Below are 21817 nucleotides of genomic sequence, written 5' to 3'. Positions count from 1 at the left end.
GTTGGATGTCATGCAAGTATGCAATTTCCGAATTAGAGAGTTGAAAGATAGATCTCCGGAAATTGAGGGCATGCTTGCGTCGCAGCTCCGAAAGAGAGGAAATGTTGTATTCGAAACAGACTTGTCTGTTACGTACATAGTATGGGACACCTCATGTGTGAGACACCTCACTAGCCTCATGTAGGTCCCTGCAAGGGTTAACAGTTATGAGCCAAGGAGCGGCGGTGCTTCATTTCAAAATGCTCAACAATCAACTATCAACATTGTCCTGAGTTGTGTGATGTGGAAACGTTGTTAGTATGTTTTGTAGTAGTTTTCGATCATTGGACATATTTAAATAAATTTTTTACTTAATTCATTCAATTCCACAAAAGATACACAGCACTGTCAGCTGTATAGCTACAGACACATACTGCTATAAGCATGTCGGTGACGCGAACGCACGAGATGTCACCCATCCAAAAAGTGTCACAGTATACTGCGGTGACGCGAACCCATAAGATTTTTTTTCTATCAAAAAGGTTTAGGAAATTTTTTCTTCAAAAATACATTAAATATATTATTTGTTAGGAAAGGCAACTTTTAATTTTCAGTTTTCACACTTTTGTCGACAGTATCTACAGCATCTACAGCTTCCAAAGTATAGAGTTAAATAAGTATCAACATTCATTCTCTTTAACTCGACACCTAGTTACGAGGTTTTATTCTTAAGGTCTAGTTTTCTAGGTACCTCTTGATAGACAATAGTTTGTTGGTCTAGTAACCGAGCTTACCAGTCAAATCAACAAGGAACTAAAATTTGTCCAACGCTACTAAAGAATTTTTCATAATAATAATTTAAACAAAATATAACAAAACCAAATATAACAAAACCAAATACTAATTTTTGGAGTCTGATAATTTATTAATAGGTTCTGCCATGTGCTCTATTGCCTATGTCGTTGAGACTAAACTCCCCTGCTTTCTAAAGCCTCCATTTTTTGTGATTGGTGTTATCTTAGTTTCATTTTGATAAACCTATCTTTATTTCCGGGTGAGTACTAAATATTATACAGTTCAGAAAGATTACAAATAATCCTCTTCTGAATTTGTACTCGAGATTCAGCAGATTGTTTAATGTAAAACTTATTTTTTGAGCCCTTCCATAATACGACTATTTTCATTATTCTCATAAAACTAAACACTTATCATAATTATATCATCAGATAAAGTTGTACCTTCGAGGTCACGAATGGTCCATAACTTCATTAGCTGCTTTTGGTGTTTTTCGTTTTCACAATAATCTTCAGCTTTTTTTTAACATCGGAGATAGAGGGATATCTAAGATTTTCACAAGTTTTTAGTCATTTTTTGAGAAAAATTTATCGTATCTTTCTTGAGAATTGTCCTATAGTTTTAAAAACACGTGAAAGTTTATTCCATACTTATATTAATTCTAATCCCTAAATTTGTTGACAATTTTGTTATTAGTATTACTATTTCACCTGTACTCTCTTCTGACCCTGATGCAACTTTCTGATTAAAAATGTAGACTGGCGACATTGTAGAAAGACAAGTCATTCAGTTTCAGCAGCTTTTGCAAATTTTAGCAACTGACTGTATAAATCTGATTGTTGGGCGAGAGAGTAAAGGAGCAGATCCATTTGGCTTTGCAGTAGTTTGCATTTTGGATGATTGGTTATTTCTTCAATATTGTCGCCTAAAATAACTACACCATCGACTAATGCCATTGCACAGCAGTGGTTTGAACCAGGATATGCCGCTTGGTTTTCTAGAACGGATGGTTTTATCTAAAAATTCAGTCAAAGTATCATATATATCTTCTTGAGGTGGAGGGGTGCAGGTGGATTTCACTTTACTGACGTCGAAGCTGCTTTTAAATATTGATTATAGATTGCTTTTCTCGACTATATCTTATTTGATTAATTGTTAAACCTGTCACATGACACATTTCTTTGATGAAGATTTCGGGGTTATTTACTTGGATGCAAGCAAGTGTTTCAAGATACTTTGACTCAGGCCAACTACTTATAGTTTTTATAGACCAAATGTTCAGTCTCCACAAGCACGACATGAAATGAGCTTGGTTCAATTTTGCTTTGGTAGGGAACTGGATCGATTTGGCGACATTTGGCGCTTGGGTTTTTGTGATGTCACGTTTTTCCATACTATTTTAATGCTTTTGATTGTCAATACTGGATTAACTTAAGGAGCGTCGTCAGGATGGCTTGACCCGTGCTCATCGTTGTTGTTACTCCTGCCATGGCTGTAGGTGGGCACAGGGGACGTCCGGGGATTCGTAGAGGTTTCTCCAAGTGTGGTACAGGCTTGCATCCGAGTGGTATTCTATGCTAGTCTATTCGGCTTTATCGGATAGATCGGCGCATTTTCCGGATGATCACCCCCACAGTTTGTATATTTTTGGATATTTTAATGGTTTTCTGCGTTGTTTCTTCTTTTCTTCCGCTCCTCCATTTTGATCCTGTTTTCACGTTTTTCCAGACAATCTTAATGCTTTTGATTGTCAATGCTGGATTAACTTAAGGAGCGTCGTCAGGGTGGCTTGAACCGTCATTGGAATCATTCGACAAGGATGTCATTAGATGGGAGTTCAATAAACCTCCACTTGAACCAGTAAAAATGTTTAATTCTTCGAATGTCAAGTGGCAACTTTAAATGTTTTTTGGCACTTGCCCATTTTTATTCTTGGACCCGTGTACTTAGTTTCCTTAAGTATTCATAAACCTCCTTTGTCTTCTTCTTATACCTTATTACCTTATTTTCTTTCTTTTGTCCACTCAAAAAATATTTCTTCCACACTTTCCCATTTCTTCTCGATTTCATTTAAAGTTCCCCCTCTAGTTGCTAGTACTTGCTCGTCAGCATAGGAAGGATAGGGATTAAGGTTAGGGGTAGAGGTACTTCCAGGACTTATCGATAGCACTTAATATTCAGCTCCTTGAATTCTTTTAAGATTTTTCTCCAGTTTCTTGATCTTATCCTAAAGTATGCCGTATGCTTGGAATTGCAAATTGTGATTGCATTGAGTTGGAACGCTCGGATGGAATGGAGAGGTAAGATTGAGTTACGACATTCTATCCGTAGGCCTTATATAAGCCCACACAACTCTCAGAGTTCGACCATTAGTGACGAGTTCGACATTAATCGACTTACTTAGAAAGGAGGAAATCTCAATTTTCTTATGTTCAATGAATTGCCGCAGGAACTCTGAAAGTTCTAAGGGGTACTATCTTACCCCTCTGGCGTTCCAACTATCGATATTAATTTGTTTCTCCATTGAATCCGAGGGATGGAACGGGATGCGAAACCAAATTCGGAAGAGCCCTAACAACCTAGTTAATTGTCGTTTGCAAGTTCTGTAGGATAAACACCGTATGTTCCTTCTGTCTGTCCTGATCGTTACATTACTCTTCTTTCATGTACTCTTCTTGCTGCCGACTTTACACTTTCCAAAATAGCTAATTCCTCTGGAGTCAGTACCAATATCTCTTACATATCTTTTATGTATTATTTCACACCTTTTTTTCTCTAGCTACTATACTAATTCCCCAATCCCATTCTTCACCGATGCATTCACAGAAATCTCCACAACTTGCTCATCATTTCCATAATTTCTCCAGACATATCCGCGAGGGCGTTGGCGGAAAGTACGGACGGTACCGGCAGAGGTCACGGCTACCACCTCCGGCAGAGGCCACAACTGCCACCCCTGTCAGAAGGAGCGTGGGTGGGAGGTGCGAGTACGACGAGAGTCATGCTATTCTTATCCCGACGGCTAAATTATAATGTTGACACTCTAATTTAGAAATTGTTTCGGATTTGACTAAGGATCGCGATATTTATTGTCCTTACGACGACTTGTGTCTTTTAATGAGAATAAATAATTTTGAAACAATATTGACACTAATAATACCTACATGTTAAGCCTATCGCGGGCAAATTTTCGGGCTTGTCTGTAAATTTGCATAACAAACAGTGATAGATGAGGATTGTTCTTTCCTTAATTTGTCAATAACGAGAATTAAATTAATAATCACAACGGAACAACCAACAACAGATACATCCCGCCCATTCATAAACTTGTCACTAATGGTCGAACTCTGAGAGTTGTGTGGGCTTATATAAGGCCTACTGATAGAATGTCGTAACTCAATTTTATCTCCGCTTCCATCCGAGCGTTCCAACTCAATGCAATTGAGCACTGACTCTCAGAGTTCGACCATTAGTGACAAGTTCGACACTAATCGACTTGCCTAGAAAGGAGGAAGTCTCAATTCTCTTATGATCAATGAATTGCCGCAGGAACTCTGAGAGTTCTAAGGGATACTGTCTTACCCCTCTGGCGTTCCAACTATCGATATTAATTTGTTTCTCCATTGAATCCGAGGGATGGAACGGGATGCGAAACCAAATTCGGAAGAGTCCTAACAACCTGATTAATTGTCGTTTGCAAGTTCTGTAGGATTAACACCGTATCACTGGATCTTAATTTAGGAGGTACTACAAAGACTTATCGGTAGCACTTAATGTTCAGCTCTTTGATTTCGCCTAAAAGTTGTCTCCAGTTTCTTGATCTCATTCCTAAGATCAGGTTTACAGAAACAACTTAAACAACTGATGTTCTAGAAATTTCGTCCTGTTCGTTGGCCGTTCTTATCTGTTTAGCAATTGTGGTGTTTTTGAGCACTGGCGTCCACATTTTATCCAGCTTCAATACTTCTTTTTTTCTGTTGAACCTATTTTCGTGTTTACGGATTTCTTTTGCTTTCCTAATCATTCTGTTTTGATATCCAGTTGTCAAGGTAAGCAATTGTTTATCTTGGAATTTTAACTTATGATTTCCATCTGACAGTGCTTGCTCAGCTTCAGTAGACTTGTGTGATTGTCCTAGGATACAGTTTCGTTTGTGTTCCTTCCCCCACTTTCCTAAGCTGACGAAAGATTAATTTTTCGCTTATAAGTCAGTACGACTGGTGATACCGGGTCATTCGGGTTAAAAGGAGGGGACGTTGTTTCCATCTACATCTGAGAGACTGGTACTGGTGTGGCTCTTTGCCTTCTTTTATTGTTGTCACTTACCTTAAGGTGAGGGTTAGCTGAGTGGGAATTTACCGGACGGGCGGCCATTAGTTCAGTCAGTAGTAGTTGGATTTGAGCCGCTTGTTCCTTAACGGTCTCTTCCATGTCCTTTAATTGAGTCACCATCGCCTTTAATTTTGTATCTGTTGTTGGTTGTTCCGTTGTGATTATTAATTTATTAATTCCCGTTGTTGACAAATTAATGGAAGAACAATCCTCACCTATCAGTGAAGACGGCACAGCATATCCCAATGTGGTAATTATCTCTCCGACATCAGAATTTGCCATATAAATTTATGGACAAGGCCGAAAATTTGCCCACTGAAGACGTCAATGTGGTAATTAGGTCTCCGACAACAGAAGTTGCCATTCATATTTACGAACAAGGCCGAAAATTTGCCCACCAGGCAGGCTTAACATGTAGATATTATTAGTTTCAATATTTCAAAATTATTTACTCTCATTAAACTTTATTTAACATTCATGTGTCAAAGAAAAATATTTGTCCAAAAGAAAAAGATCATTGATACTTACCACTGTCTCTTAATTTACAATGTCACCCATTTGAATTCCCCTGGGTAGTACTGGTAGATGGTTCTTCTTTTTTTCTTTATTTTGAATAGTGACATTTGTTAAGGTACGTAACTGGTCTGTAGGAATAAACAGATCATCCTTTTATTTCTATCATCATTCGAGGAGTCCTTGGTGTCTGGATCAATGTCGTTGTATATGTCTAAGTGCCCCAAACATTGCTCATAGCTGTACTACATGAACTCAAACATCATAATGCATAACACATTCATGGAAATACAAAGTTACTTCCATATATAAACTCCCTAATTATCACTCATAAGGGAAGAAAATGCAAAAATGTGGATTGTAACAGTAGGGCTAAAAACTAACACTAATCATGGCCACAGGAGAGGAAAACGAACTGGAAAAGCTTCCAATTTATACTAAACAGGTCGCTCATAAACATACCAAAGATCGAAACTTTTAACGAGATTGGCCACGCAGTGGACGACTTTCAAAACCAAATTACAGACGCTTTTGATAGCACCACGACGTCACCAATAATACTCCGAAACTTCCACGACATCCCTGAAAATCGAAAATAGAAGACTGAGGAGACAATATGCGAGGAACTATTTCGACCAAGATATTTACAGCTTGAATGACCACAGCCAACACCTCAAAAAGGTACTGAAAGATGTCAGGCAAGACTTCTGAGAAAAGAAGCTCTCCACGAAAAATCAAACTTCATGGCAAATGCAAAGAGCCTTAAGGAGGGAACAGCTATTTCAATACACGGCCCAAATGGAATAGTCTGACAGGACGAAGAAAAAGCGGAGACCTTCGTCGACACCTTAGAAAACAAATGCAAATTAAATGAGTTTGAGGGAGACGTTGACGATCACACTGAAACAGTGAACTATACAGACAGGGAAATAAAAACAAAGCACCTACCTCTGGTGGCATAAAATCAACCTCACTCAAAGTGTTGCTGATCATCGTCAACAACCTCAAACCCACAAATGCAATGATCAGAAGCCTACCCAAGAAAGCCCTTTTAAAAATAACTAATAGCAAGCATTGTCCGATTCTGCCAATTTCCAAAGGCCTGAAAATAAGCCATTGTAATAATGTTTCTAATGCCAGGAAAGAATTTTAAAAAAATATACCTAACCACCAATACGGCGTCAGGCCAGACCACTCCACAGAACACCAAGTTTTAATAGTTGTCGACAAATAACCTCTGGTTTCAACAGAAGTGAAGAGACAGGTCCAATATTCAAGGACATTGCACGCATCTTCGACAGAGTCTGGCATCAGGGCTCCACATTCCCGGGGTACAGCGACCACTTGATTCAAAGCTTCCTCAGCGGTCGCAAAATCAGTTAGAGTCCGGAAATCTCTTTCCACAATCAACTCCATTGAAACCGGCTCCCCGCAGTGTGTTGTCCTGTCCTCAACACTCGCGTGCATATATGTAGCTGATATGTCTACCAGCGGAAACATCATCATCGCCCAATTCGCAGATGGCACAGCTCTAGAGACCAGCTAGGGAAACACTGGAGTGATCCAAAGACGTCTTCAGACTGCCATGGACGACATCCGTAAATGGTGCGTCAAGTGGTAAATCGGGTGTCAAGCAATCCTCTTCCAGAAAAGAAGATTGCCCACAGCAGAAAACATCAGCATCGATGGAAATGAGGTGAAGTGGACAAAGGATGCCAAATACCTCGTGGTTCAACCAGATTCCAAGCTGACCTGGCAATTGAACACGAAATGACTCAAAAAGCAGCCATGGCAAAGCTGTACCACTGCTGTGCAAAAAGAGCAAAATGAAACATTTGCAAACATAGCAAATATCAAAACTTTTAAGGAGATTTGCCACGTAATGGGGGACTTTCAAATTACGGACGCGTATGAAAATAACACTACGATGTCGTCAATAACGCTCCAAAACTTATACGACATCCCTGAAAATATCATAAACTTCTTGTTCAAAAATAGGAGGCTGAGGAGACGATATGCGAGGAACCATTGCGACCAAGAAATTTACAGCTTGAATGACCACAGCCAACACCTCAAAAGGGTACTGAAAGACTTCAGGCAAGGCGTCTGAGAAAAGAAGCTCAAAGAGTTCTCCACGAAAAATCACTCAGCATGGCAAATGATCCATTAAGAAGAGAGAAAACTGCCATTCACTCAATACACGGCCCAAATGGAATAGTGTACCAGGACGAAGAAATAGCGGAGGCCTTCTTCGACACCATGGAAAACAAATGCAGATTATATGAGTTTGAGGGCGACGATGACGATAACACTGAAACAGTGAACTATACAGATAGAGAAATACAGAACAAAGCACCTACCTCTGGAGACATAAAACCAACTTCACTCAAAAAGTTGCTGGTCATTGTCAACAATCTCAAACCTACAAATGCAATGATCAAAAGCCCCTCCAAAAAAGCCTTTTGTAACCTCTTAAAAATAAATAATAGCATCGCCCAATTCGCAGATGACACGGCTCCTGAGACCAGCTTGCGAAACACTGGAGTCATCCAAAGACGCCTTCAGACTGCCATGGATGACATTCGTAAATGGTGCGTCAAGTGGTAAATGCAGTGTCAAGCAATACTCTTCCAAAACAGAAGATTGACCGCAACAGAAAACATAACCATCGATGGAAATGAAGTGAAGTGGACAAAGGACGCCAAATACTTTCGACCGGTGAACCCTTTATTTTAATTAAAAGAACCCCTTTCTAAATGACCAAAGACCGGCTTTAATAATCAAGTATCACATAATGATGAACAATAAATAAATTCATTTCATTTGATTAGTTAGTAAATATTAATTATTACAAGACACATTATATTAGCAGTCATATTCACTGAAATAATCTTGATTTACAAAATTCTGTGCAACTTCTCTTTATTGTTGCTTTGTATGTTATTCAACAGTATTTTATAACTAAATTACGTCTTTTGCATTCTACTTTATTGTTGCTGTATATTTAAAATTTGGTATAATTGCCCAAAATAAACACAATCAAATAGTACAATTTTTTTGTTTGTCATTCTTTATTCTTTCAAAATGTCCGAACCAATATCTTTTTTACTATTTGACAAATAGATCCTGGATTATTAGTCTCAAAATTATCATTACTAATTTAACTTAAACAACAAATTGTGTTCAAGTTCTAATGTCTAAGACTTTTTCATATATTTGAATAATTATAACAATATAATATGCAATATTTGAATTTGTACCTATACTTATAATTTTTTTTCTGCTATTTTGTGTCCATTTTTTATTTTTTATTGGACAAAATTATAGCAAATATATTTTAATGATTTCACTTAAATTAAAAAAATTTCAGTTAAATTTTATTAAATAAATTGTGAAGTAAATACAGCAAAAGCAGTATGAAAGGAGCAAAACAAAAGCCTAATAATAAGTTCTTGTAGTTTAAATCTTGAACAGGAACAAAGAACTAACAAAAGATTTCAAAATCAAATTGTTGATTGAACACTGTACAACACCACCAATCAGATGGATTCATATTTGAACACACACACTCGTATGGTTATTGGTAAACGTTTCGTCACAGAACACCCAAGAAGTTCCAACCTCCTACTAAAATTGGAAAAGAACACTGGACAAAAATTGATTTGTAGTGTTTAAATTATTCAATAGATATCAGCTTTACAGTTTCCTGTGTTTAATATTTGACAAAAACGGCGGGAATAATTTCAAATTCAAATTGATTTGTTTTTTTACGTACAAAATATCCAAATGCCCTCTTGTAGATGTATTCTGTTTTCGTTTTTTATACATACGTTATTGCGTGGATTCACATTTGGATTAATAACTTGATGAGCATCGACCTATTGTCTATTTGCGAATGACACACATTAAGTCGATTATATTGTGGTGAACAAAAGACAATGAATCAGTACGCCAAAAAATCTTTTCGAAGATTTAAGACAACATAATTGTCAGATTTCAGATCTGGGATATTAAAATTTACGATGTGTTAGTAAGAGCTGTAACTTTCACAGTATTTTTTTTACCATTTTCAAAAAGATTTTCGATGTAAACAAAAAAAAAAATTGTCGATTTTTTTGAAACAGTCTATATATATATATATATATATATATATATATATACAATAAAAATACATTTTTAATTAAATACAATTATCTATTTAGTAAAATATATTAATTAATTAATTAACGATATCAATAAATTAAGATTGTACTTACCAAAATTATAATAAATTCAGCACACAGACAATCTATAAAGTAAGATAACTTAACCTATATATATATATATATATATATATATATATATATATATATATATAGGGGGGGGGGGGAGGTGCGAATGTTCGCGAAGTTACACACATTTTCTAAAATTGATATGTTGCTTATAATGTTGGTATTAGACATTACATTTATTATTACAATCATATTAGAAATAAAATAACCTCAAATTTGAATAAGATATATATTAATATACTTTTTCTCATCTGTTGAATAAATTAATGTTAAATTGTAGGTTAAATAGTCTGCCGGACCATTGATTTAACCAGAATAGACTCGGCACTTTTAAGATATGTTAATCTTATTCAAATTTGAGGTTATTTTATTTCTAATATGATTGTAATAATAAATGTAATGTCTAATACCAACATTCACTAGTCACCCAAAAGAAACCAGGATCCCCGGAGAAGAAATCAGGACCCCCAGAAAAGAGATCAGGACTCCTGAAGAAGAAGCTCAAAAGGTTACTCCTCTGAAGCTCAAAAAGATGGAGGGAATGTGGAGTATTATTTACTGCGATTATCAGGGTACCACAATCTATAAGATCGACTTGACCTCTTTTGTTAAACTAAATGGATATTAATAGCTTTGTAACCAGACCCTTTTTCTTAAGCTTTTTCTTTAGTTGACATTGTTGTAAATCAAATATTATATCCCCAACTCTCCATTTCTCACCAGTCTGAATCAGATGTAATAAAATATTACGTCACACTGTCAGAATTATATTACATTCTCGAAAAAACTCATCAAGAGACTGGACCCAAACGAACGTTGGGAATGAAAAAGTAGGTAAATAAATGGTATTGTAATACCATCATGTCTACAATGTCAAATATATTAATTAATTAATAAACGATATCAATAAATTAAGATTGTACTTACCAAAATTATAATAAATTCAGCACACAGACAATCTATAAAGTAAGATAACTTAACCTATATATATATATATATATATATAGGGGGGGGGGGAGGGGCGAATGTTCGCGAAGTTACACACATTTTCTAAAATTGATATGTTGCTTATAATGTTGGTATTAGACATTACATTTATTATTACAATCATATTAGAAATAAAATAACCTCAAATTTGAATAAGATATATATTAATATACTTTTTCTCATCTGTTGAATAAATTAATGTTAAATTGTAGGTTAAATAGTCTGCCGGACCATTGATTTAACCAGAATAGACTCGGCACTTTTAAGATATGTTAATCTTATTCAAATTTGAGGTTATTTTATTTCTAATATGATTGTAATAATAAATGTAATGTCTAATACCAACATTCACTAGTCACCCAAAAGAAACCAGGATCCCCGGAGAAGAAATCAGGACCCCCAGAAAAGAGATCAGGACTCCCGAAGAAGAAGCTCAAAAGGTTACTCCTCTAAAGCTGAAAAAGATGGAGGGAATGTGGAGTATTATTTACTGCGATTATCAGGGTACCACAATCTATAAGATCGACTTGACCTTTTTTGTTAAACTGAATGGATATTGATAGCTTTGTAATCAGCCCTTTTTTCTTAAGCTTTTTCTTTAGTTGACATTGTAGACATGATGGTATTACAATACCATTTATTTACCTACTTTTTCATTCCCAACGTTCGTTTGGGTCCAGTCTCTTGATGAGTTTTTTCGAGAATGTAATATAATTCTGACAGTGTGACGTAATATTTTATTACATCTGATTCAGACTGGTGAGAAATGGAGAGTTGGGGATATAATATTTGATTTACAACAATGTCAACTAAAGAAAAAGTGAATATGTTATATTGGGTCTAACTTCAAAATCGGTTGGGTTTTCTTGTGGTGCTAGAATTGCCTTAACATGGGTCCCATGTCATCTAGGCCTTCCCGTCCTTTGTTAATGTTAACTAATTTCCTTCTCTCCGAACTGTGGATATCTTTGGGTGGTACCTTTTAGTAGAAGAGTGTCTTCTTGCGATTCTTTCTCAGCGGATAGACACTCCTACTTTCTCCTCTCACCGGAAAGGATCTTCTATGTCCCCTTGTGGCTGGAAAAGACCTTCTATGCCCCCTTCTGTAAGATAAGGTATATCTGTCTTCTTCACTGAATATGCGTCTCATGGAGGAATTGGACGACCTCACTGGAAAGGCCAATTTCCTTATCAACTAATACGTTTTTTGTTTCAATTGCCAAGCAGTTCATCTTCAATTTCTCTTTGTTACTTCCTAAATTGTAACATGATTTCTCATTATCACCTAGCATTGACATAGGCTTCAAACTCTTCATCTTCCGATTAAAACATTCCGGTCTCTTGTATGTTTTACATTTATCTTTCAACTTCTCATTGCTAATCCTTAAATTGATGGATCCTTTCTTAGGAGTACTTCGTAATTCCTCAATTAGGGGCATTTCTAAAGTTTTCCTAGCTTCATTGAGGAAATTAATTACCTCAGGGGGCAATTTTGTAGCAGATGCCTTAGGTGGCGATTGAAAAATGTCATCCAACGATGGCATAGACTTCAATGATTTAAAAGGCATTTTAAAACAATTTAAGCAATATATACTGATATTGTTACCTGTAAACATTTTGAGGTGTATCGAACTTCTACTACCTGCATATTAAAATAAATTATTTACCTGACAAACCGCTCTTAGCAATTTGAGAATTTAGCGATCTACAGTTTCGTAAAACAAATCCGAAGAACTTGGATGCTGATGGTTCCTCAAAGGAGGTACTTCGGATACTACCGGTGTGTAACTATGGATCTAATTTATAATTATTTATAATTATTACTATGTACAGTATTTATATTCATATGCATGTAGTAAAAGGCGGTTATTTCAACATTACAAACAGACACTCCAATGATATATATGATTATTAAAATTATCTTTATAATTATATAATAATATAATTCTGAGAGAAATACTATTATTTTCATTTCAAACAAAATTGGATTAATTAACTTAGCGTTTTGTTAATATCAATATTGTTCACTGTACAAATTATTCATTAAATTCTAATTATTTAAAACAAATGTAGTACATGCATATACATATTTTACATAATATATTATAGAAATAATTATATAGTTATAGAATAAGCAAAAATTAACAAATCAATATATTTTTACGAACATTAATGCAGATATCATATTACGCATTCTGTTTGGACCATAGAATAAGAGTAAACGTTTATTTTATATCTAAAGTGTGGAAAATAATATTCAATTACAAAATTACTGGTAAATGGTTGGTTTGTAGAATGGCCACACTGCAACTAGGAATCCGGTTAAAAATTGGACTACACCTTCTCAAGATCATTTTTTTGAGACATTTAACTTTGAAGTAACAGTTTGTGATTACAAGAAGTTTACAGCCTCGGTTAGAAAACGGGGGCTCAAATAAGTATTGAAACCATTCGACGACGACTTATGGAAGTTAATTTGCCACCCGAGTTCCTTCTCGAGGTCCGATCTTAACCGTGGATCATCGCAGAGCCCGGCTAATTTTGGTAGAAGTGGATTGGGAACGAGTTCTGTTTACAGATGAATCTAGATTTTGTCTGAACACTTGCGAAAGACGCGTTCTCAATGTAACTTCGTAAATACCATCATTTGGTGCGGACTCACTTATGGTGTGGGTGTTCTGTGGATACATCACTTCGACACTCATCTAAACTAAATCTGTAATATAATAATTATAACAAATGTTACTGCTGTAAAGTAACTTTCTGAATTTTGACAAAAGCAATAACTAAGCAGAAAGCATGAAATGGATTAATACAAATGAATCTTTACTTCAAATTCAATGAGTGAAAATAAACAAACATATTAACATTACGGTTTATAAAATAATATAAAAGAACAAACACAAACAATTAAATTACGTAATTTGGTTATGTAAAAAGTCCCTTACCGGAAATATATTAAAGCAAAAACATTATCTGATTGTCTTCTATAACATAAAATCTACCAAGTTATAACGTCCATGACTCACTATTCTGAAATCTACTAAATTATTATTATTACTAAAGACTAGATTTTCTCTGCTCATTTCGAAAATTTTGGGGAATTTCTATTACCAAATTATAGAGTCAAATATTACATATCCCCAACTCTCCATTTCTCACCTGAATCAGATGTAATAAAATATTACGTCACGCTGAGAGAATTATATTATATTCTCGAAAAAGCTCATCAAGAGACTAGACCCAAACGAACGTTGGAAATGAAAAAGGACGTTAATAAATGGTATTGTAATACCACCATGTCTGGAATGTCAACTAAAGAAAAAGCTTAAGAAAAAGGGGCTGATTACAAAGCTATCAATATCCATTCAGTTTAACAAAAAAGGTCAAGTCGATCTTATAGATTGTGGTACCCTGATAATCGCAGTAAATAATACTCCACATTCCCTCCATCTTTTTCAGCTTCAGAGGAGTAACCTTTGGAGTTTTTCTTCAGGAGTTCTGGTCTCTTTTCTGGGGGTCCTGATTTCTTCTCCGGGGATCCTGGTTCCTTTTGGGTAACTGGTGAATATCTCAACTGCTCCACTGGTCGATGTTTTATTGGGTCTAACTTCAGAATCGGTTGGGTTTTCTTGTGGTGCTAGAATTGCCTTAACATGGGTCCTATGTCATTTATAGGCCTTCTCGTCCTTTGTTAATGTTAACTAATTTCCTTCTCTCAGCCTCACAGCTAACACCGGTGAAGTGAGTAGCTGTGAGGCTGTTGGTTCTGCCTGTGAGGACATAGGGCTTGTAAAAAGTCTAATAAGAATCATCTCTGTGAGATCTATCGAGAAGATGAAAGCCGTGGAACTCCAAAACAAATACTCCTCTCTTACTGAAAGTCAAATGAACAAGGAATTGCTTAAAGATAAAACAAAAGGTTAAAATAAATATAACAAAAACACTATCAAGGAGGAACAAGCAAGTTCGATCAACAGTAACAATCGTCTATAGGCTTCTTTTTTCAATCGAGAGTCTACAGTGTCCTGGTCGATGTTATCAAACATCCTTAGCCTTTTAGCCTCCGAGAATACCCTTCTCAAAGGAGATTGTCTTCTGCCCCTGATAACAGGAGATTCTCTTCGATGATACCTCCGAACTGTGGATATCTTTGGGTGGTACCTTTTAGTAGAGGAGTGTCTTCTTGCGATTCTTTCTCAGTGGAGAGACACTCCTACCTTCTCCTCTCACCGGAAAGGATCTTCTATGTTCCCTTGTGGCTGGAAAGGACCTTCTATGTCCCCTTCTGTAAGGTATATCTGTCTTCTTCACTGGACTTCACATTGGACGACCTCATTGGGAAGGCCAATTTCCTTTTCAACTAATAAGTTTTTTGTTTCAATTGCTGAACAGTTCATCTTCAATTTCTCTTAGTTACCTCCTGATGACTCCCATCATCATCTAGGATGACATCATACTCTTAATCTTCCGTTTAAAGTATTCCGGTCTCCGCTAATTCTTAAATTGATGGATCCCTTTTTAGGCGTATTTGGTAATTTATTTATTAAACGCATTTTCAATGTTTTTCGTGCTTCATTCTTAGATGGTGATGGAAAAATCTCATCTAGCATATATTTGAGGGAATTATAATATTCTGATTAGAAATAGATTCAGAGATAGAGGAAAGAATAAAAAATTTAACTTTATAACTGTTTTGGTTTAACATTATGAATTTTTCTTGTTGTAGAGAAATCTAATGGAGAAAAATGATTTTCACAGACATTAAATGTTTTGATAGGATTAATATTACAAACTGAACGCCGTACTAATTTTAATTTAGAACCAGAAAGTGACAAAAAATATTTTTAAAATTAGAATTATTAACATCATTATAATATGTATTGGAACATGAAGGATAGCTACAAATTTTGACACAGTAACCTGATAGAGACTGAGGCTGAGAACTGTTGGTTGAATTTTATAAAATAATAAAATAAAATAATAAAATAAAATCACAGAAAAATTACCTCACCTTACTTTCATTGATCAATTCTTTTCTGTTGTACATAGTTGAAATCTAAAATATCTACTAATATGTGTATTAAGATTAACATACCTAAAAAGTACCGAGTTTATTTTGGTTAAATCAATGGTCCGGGAGCCTGTTTAACCTAAAAATAATTTTAATTTATTCAACAGTTAAGATAAAGCATATTAATATATAAACAATCTTATTAAAAATTTGAGGTTGTTTTATTTCTAAAATGATTGTAATTTAAAATAAACGTACTATGAAATGAATTATTTAATTACAAAGCATAAAATACAATTACGATTTAAGTTAGTAAAAGTTTAAAAGTAATAACTTAACTAAAACTAAAAATTCAAACCATTTTAATTCGTTGGTTCTATTCAATCATCCTGGCATCTTCGAATAGAAAACAAACCGAGAAATATTTAAAATACTGCGCTGCGATTGGTCAATAAATACACCACCAGATCTAGTTAAATAACCATTGCCAACTGTCATACCAACAGTCATACCAACATTATAAACAACATATCAATTTTAGAAAACGAGTGTAACTTCGGGAACATTCAGCTGTTTCCATTTGGTCCTATTCTTTGTGGTTGAATTATAGTTAATATTGTGCTTTATATTTTTTTATTTTTTTGGTAAGTATATTTTTTTTCCAATTCCATAATTATTGCTCATTAATTAAAATATTATTCTTTACAGGTTATATTCTCTTACTTAAAATGAGAAACAACACTGGACGATAAATTGATTTGTAGTGTTTAAATTATTCAATGTCGCCTTTATAGTTTTCTATATTTGACATTTGACAAAATTGGCGGGAATAGTTTCAAATTCAAATTAATTGGTATATTAAAGGGTGAATTGTGAGAAATAAAACAAGCTATGGAACTAAAACATTTTTATTACAAATTATTTATTGTACATTATAAAAAAATACATCAGTTTTCTGTATACTACATACTATATATAACAAAAATAAATAAATAAATAAATACAGAGACAATACAATAAATTTCTTCAACAACAATTACAAACAACAAAAAAATTAATAATTCGAATTAGAATTCAAATTAGACAATGAACTTTCAAAAACATTAAAATTAAAATCTCTGGAAGTGGAAAGAATAGACTGACTAGAATTCAAATTAGACAATGAATATTCAAAAATATTAAAATTAAGATACTTGGAAGTGGCAAAGGAACTGTTTTAGATTTAAGGCGACGAATTTTTCTTGTTATAGAGAAATCTGATGGAGAGAAATGATCTTCACAGACATGTTTTGATAGAGGGATTAATATTACAAATTGACAAATTGAATGCCATACGAAATTTAATTTGGAATCGGAAGGTGGCTTAAAAAAAGATTCATTTTTAAAATTAGGATTATGAACATCACTATAATATATATTGAAATACATTTTAACACAGTAACTAGACAGATATTGAGGCTGAGAACTCATTTTATGGAATTATAAAATAAAATTACAGAAAAATATCTCAGAAAAAAATTCTATATTTTAATAAAACTGCCTAATTCCCATTGTAGTTGGAACCTAGAATACCCACTTTTAATAATATATAGAATAAAATTAACATACCTAAAAAGAGCCGAGTCTATTCTGGTTAAATCAATGGTCCGGCAGACTATTTAACCTATAAAATAACATTAATTTATTCAACAGATAAGAAAAAGTATATTAATATATAAAGCATCTTATTCAAATTTGAGGTTATTTTATTTCTAATATGATTGTAATAATAAATGTAATGTCTAATACCAACATTATAAGCAACATATCAATTTTAGAAAATGTGTGTAACTTCGCGAACATTCGCCCCTCCCCCCCTATATATATATATATATATATATATATATATATAGGTTAAGTTATCTTACTTTATAGATTGCCTGTGTGCTGAATTTATTATAATTTTGGTAAGTACAATCTTAATTTATTGATATCGTTTATTAATTAATTAATATATTTTACTAAATAGATAATTGTATTTAATTAAAAATGTATTTTTATTGTATATATATATATATATATATATATATATATATATATATATATATATATATATATATTTAGACTGTTTCAAAAAAATCGACAATTTTTTTTTTCTTGTTTATATCGAAAATCTTTTTGAAAATGGTAAAAAAATACTGTGAAAGTTACAGCTCTTATTAACACATCGTAAATTTTAATATCCCAGATCTGAAATCTGACAATTATGTTGTCTTAAATCTTCGAAAAGATTTTTTGGCGTGCTGATTCATTGTCTTTTGTTCACCATAATATAATCGACTTAATGTGTGTCATTCACAAATAGACAATAGGTCGATGCTCATCAAGTTATTAATCCAAATGTGAATCCACGCAATAACGTATGTATAAAAAACGAAAACGGAATACATCTACAAGAGGGCATTTGGATATTTTGTACGTAAAAAAACAACCAAGGAGGTTTTTGATGGAAATGGTATTAATGGAAATATATGAGTAGAGTAGAAATATGCAATAGGAAGAAAGACAATTCAATTTATTATATTCTGTTTAATCACAATAAATAATTCTACAATACATCGAATTCAAAAAATAAATTTGTTAAATTTGAATATATTATAAATCTTTTTGGAAATTTTCGAATGTGCTTCACGTCAACAATGCAAATGGAGTCGCCATACAGAATTACCTGATTGACACCGACACACTGATCCTCTTTTCGGATGAACCAACATGTTGCTCCAACAACGGCACAACGCCAACCACCATTGATTTTGCGTTGTGTAAAAGTGTCGATGGAATCTCCCAACCCATCGTAATCCATGAACTTAATTCTGATCACGTCCCCGTCCTGGTAAAACTCACATCCTTAAAATTCCGCCAACAATCCCAACAAAAAATCCTGTGCAACAAAACAAACTGGAGCAAGTTCCGAAACTTCCTTAATACCCACACCCGAATAAACAACCACATCACCTCACCCAACATCCTAGAAGAAGAAGTCGACATTTTTACACAAAACATATTCAGGGCTCGCGATCTTTCATGTAAAACTATTAAAATTAAACCGCCCGAAGATGATCTTCCGCAGTACATAATCGCTAAAATAAAAATCAAAAACAAATACAAGAAGTAGAACAGGTTCAGACGAATCGAGGACAGAAACACCTACCTCACCTTAAATTCCCAGACGACACAAGAAATACGCGACTACAGAAGCGAAATTTGGGCGGAAAAACTTAGAAAAGTAAACACCAACGACAATTCTCTGTGGACGTTTTTGCGGCGGCTAAGAAACAATAAAACTGAGCCTTCCCCACTCTACTTCAACGACTCCGAGTACCTCACAAGTAGTGAGAAGACGGAGGCGTTTGCCACCCACTTCGCTTCTGTACACCGCACAGACACCGATAATTTGTCTCCTGAACAGACAGCAACCCAGACAATCGGCGAACAGATCGCATCGAGTGACTACATCGTAATCCCGCCACAAATCCTTTCCAAAATAATCACAACCCCAAAAGAACTGTTCCTCTGGCCCCGACAAAATTGACAACATCCTTTTAAAGAACCTCCCCCGCAAATCCATCATCCAACTGATGTACATCATCAATTCCATCCTCAATCTCCAGCACTTCCCCACCCAATGGAAATCCGCAATAGTCATACCCATAAACAAACCCGGTAAAGACCCAAAGAACCCAAATTCCTATCGACCCATCAGCCTCCTAAACACCTTGTCCAAGTTGACCGAAAGGATAATTCTCGAAAGAATCAACAGAGTTGATCGGAGGCTTTCCGTAACCCCGACGGAGCAATTCGGATTCCGTCAGAAACACAGCACCACACTACAGACGGCCAGAATGTGGCATCTGTCAAGGAAGCGTATAACCGTGGGAAAAACACGGTTTTACTGCTTCTGGACATGGAGAAAGCGTTCGACACCGTCTTGCTCGATGGTGTGGTGCACAAACTACGAATCCTACAGTTCCCGGTGTACATGGTGCGCCTCCTCAACTCTTATCTGAGAGGGCGCTTCTTCCGCGTCAAACTGGACAATTCACTCTGCCAACCCCACCAAATCCTTGCTGGCGTACCACAAGGCACGGTCCTCGCCCCCAAAATTTACACCCTATATACTTCTGACACTCCCAAACACCACCAAACACAGCTTGCTCTCTATGCTGACGACACTGCTATCTACTCACAGCTAATGCTCAAAAAACGGAGCTCATCAATTTTACAAAAAAGTTTACAAACAACAAAATACGGCAGCCACCTGTCATAGGAGGAGTCAGCATCGTGGAAAAGAACTGCGTCAACTACCTGGGAATAACTTTGGACAAAAGGCTGTCCTTTAAACAGCATATAAATAAATTAAAGTCAAAAGTTTTTACCGCGATGAGGGCAGCCTATCCTTTAATAAACAAGAGCAGTGTCCTCAGTGTTGAGAACAAGTTGATCCTTTATAAATCCCTATTCCTACCAATAATAACGTACGGTTGCCCGGTGTGGTGCTCCATAACCAAAACAAACATGCTAGTTCTTCAATGAATTCAAAACAAACTTCTCAGACACGTTAAAAACGCCACAAGATACGAAAGAGTTGAAGAGCTGCATAACGACACAGGACTGAAACACATAACCGACATAGCCAATAAATTTTACAAATCAAAACTGCGCAATTCACCATTAACTATAAATCTGACAAACACAAGACACGATACCAAAAATCCTGCCCACAAACACAAATTAATCCACGAAACCCTTCCTCTATTTTATGAACCACCATAACCTTCCCATCCCTCAATCTCAAACCCAAATGCCCAAACAATTTTAACATACAAAACACCTTCACAAAAATCTACAATCAGAGATTGATTCACTTCCTTTGCCCATACCCACACCCCCAGTATGCCGTTGAGCCACAAAATATAAAATACAAACAATATCCAAACACTCTATGGACAATTACAACCAGAAGGCCTTCTGGAAACGCCCGCGTGTAAGGTTGGCTCCATCTAACGACTGAAGTATTCTGAGACAACTTAGCACGGTCCGACCATAGACCTACGTGTTCTCGGCGTCCCCGATGTCGGTGGCAACACCCCCATCGCTGGACCAATCATATATAATTTACAGACACATATATATAGTTGTACAGAATGTATTGTGATTTTAGCTAGTAACGTCTAAATAAATAAATGTATTTTAGTTCTCGTTCAAAATTCACCAACACCAGAATTACTCGACCACCTGACGTGGGTGGGGTCAGCATCCGGGAGAAAAAGTGCGTCAAGTATCTAAGAATACACTTAGATAAACGCTTATTTTTCCAGGAACACACCAACCAAACGAGGCGGAAGATATTTGGCGCACTTAAGACCGTTTATCCGCTCATCAACAGAAAGAGCCCACTCGGCGTGCAGAGCAAGATTCTCCTTTACAAAACCCTGATCCGACCCATCATAACTTACGGCTGCCCTGTCTGGTCGACAATAACAAAGACGAACATGCTGGTACTTCAACGCATACAAAACAAAATGCTAAGACACGCGAAAAACCTACCTAACACCACTAACATCGACACCCTCCACGAAAACACCGGCGTCTCAAAAATAGACACACAGATAAGCGAGATCGCAAACAAATACTTCCCGAGTCAAAAACAACCCCTTGACAAGACAACTACTGAACACACATCACCTCAACAAAAACCCATCCCACCGCCAACAACTTATCTATGAAGCCCTACCCATTCTTTGGGAGCCCCCATGACTAATTAACACAGACAACGAAATTCAATCAAGAACAGACTGTATACAGGCCTCGGATCAATGACCTGACCAGACAATAACAAACCCACACCCACCAAACAAAAACAAAAACGCAACCCAGATCACACAAC

The 21817-nt window shown here is 35.5% G+C and overlaps 1 long non-coding RNA gene across 1 annotated transcript in view; it reads left to right on the top strand.

The window, feature by feature from the left end:
* Positions 1–21472, top strand: part of LOC126266372 (uncharacterized) — a 41939-nt gene extending 20467 nt beyond the window's left edge. The window contains exon 3 of the long non-coding RNA XR_007548777.1: positions 21249–21472. This is a non-coding gene — a long non-coding RNA (uncharacterized LOC126266372). The remainder of the gene's footprint in view (positions 1–21248) is intronic.
* Positions 21473–21817: the final 345 nt, after the last annotated feature.

The sequence above is a fragment of the Aethina tumida genome, chromosome 8, assembly GCF_024364675.1.
Source record: "Aethina tumida isolate Nest 87 chromosome 8, icAetTumi1.1, whole genome shotgun sequence".
In the NCBI taxonomy this organism is placed as follows: Eukaryota; Metazoa; Arthropoda; class Insecta; order Coleoptera; family Nitidulidae; genus Aethina; species Aethina tumida.
This window is presented reverse-complemented; position numbering and strand designations above follow the sequence as displayed.